The following is an 889-nucleotide window of genomic DNA, read 5'->3' on the forward strand; positions in this document are numbered from 1 at the left end:
ACAGCCTTCCCCCATTGGAAAGTATTGTAAACACCAGATGATTTTAGTTAAGTAGCAAAGATCTTTCCAGGCTTTATTTTACATTTTATCTTAATAGCCTAATTGATAAGATTATGATGTATATCCTAATATTAGTAATCTTTGGTAGTTTGAGGAGGTAGCAAAGGGTGAGCCCTTTGGGTTTTAACTTACTCTCCCTTTTTCTATACTTTTCCTGTGCTGTGCATTTTAATTTTTGCTTATTTTATCTTTCATAAAATTTTGTTGAAGCAGTGGTTCTTAACGGGCTGATACTAGAATTGTTGGAGAATCTTTATGTTTTGTTGGAAAGTGCTCCACTGAGATTCTGGTATTAATTGGCTTTGGATGGAGCCCAGGCATTATTTTTTTAAAGCTCCCCTGTGTTGAAAAACAAATTTAGAGAGTTGAGGTTTATCAAATAACACAGACTCTTACTATGTTTGGGTAGTCTGATAATACTCTTTGGTTTATTTTTCTTAAATTTGCATTTAATGTAGGACTTGATGCTGCAGTTGTAGCCTTGTGCTCTTTTGGGCGTTGGACCTGCTGATATGTAGAAGTTTAAAAGCTCTGACTCTGGTTGTTAACGTAAGTTTGTAAGTTTTGAGGAAGCATATTAATGTTACGTAGTTGCTTGACTTTGAAAAGTTGCATTATAGCATGAGAAACACAGTTTAATGAAGCAAAATTTTAATTCAAACTGATTTTATGTCTAACATAAGCACTTTCTACCTGAAATTCTGGAGTTGACTATTTTATTGTAATTAATCTCATGTCAGAACTATTTCAAACATGCACATGACTTTCAATAAATTTGCAAAGCACTGTACTTAACTGTAAATGGGAATACACAAATATGAAAACGACA

The sequence above is a fragment of the Bison bison genome, unplaced genomic scaffold (assembly GCF_000754665.1).
Source record: "Bison bison bison isolate TAMUID 2011002044 unplaced genomic scaffold, Bison_UMD1.0 scf7180017863482, whole genome shotgun sequence".
Taxonomy (NCBI): domain Eukaryota; kingdom Metazoa; phylum Chordata; class Mammalia; order Artiodactyla; family Bovidae; genus Bison; species Bison bison.